The sequence below is a fragment of the Triticum dicoccoides genome, chromosome 5A (assembly GCF_002162155.2).
Source record: "Triticum dicoccoides isolate Atlit2015 ecotype Zavitan chromosome 5A, WEW_v2.0, whole genome shotgun sequence".
In the NCBI taxonomy this organism is placed as follows: domain Eukaryota; kingdom Viridiplantae; phylum Streptophyta; class Magnoliopsida; order Poales; family Poaceae; genus Triticum; species Triticum dicoccoides.
This window is the reverse complement of record NC_041388.1, coordinates 9,412,272-9,412,771: the sequence shown is the minus strand read 5'-3', so window position 1 is coordinate 9,412,771 and position 500 is coordinate 9,412,272.

The window sequence follows — 500 nt, the reverse complement described above, 5'->3', positions numbered from 1 at the left end:
ATTAGACCCTCGACATGCAACTAGGGGTTTCTGTCGGTCCAGTTGCAAGTCCACCCTCGACTCGCAACTCAGGAGGGTGTTGTTTTGTTTTCACCCCAGTTGCAAGTCCACCCTGACTTGCAACTCGAGGTATGTAGTTGGTAATCACCCCAATTGCAAGTCAACCATGTACTCGCAACTCGGGAGGGTGTTGTTTCTTGTTTGTTTTCACCCCTGTTACAAGTCCAACCCGACTTTCAACTCGAGGGGTGTAGTTTGTAATTGCCCTAGTTGCAAGTCAACCATGTACTCGCAACTCGGGAGGGTGTAGTTGTGTAGTTTCCCTAGTTGCAAGTCCACCCTCGACTCGCAACTCGAGGGTTGTTGTTTTTTGTTCTTGTTTCATGGTAGTTGCAATTAGACCCTTGACATGCAACTAGGGGTTTCTGTCGGCCCAGTTGCAAGTCCACCCCCGTCTCGCTACTCGGGAGGGTGTTGTTTTGTTTTCACCCAAGTTGCAA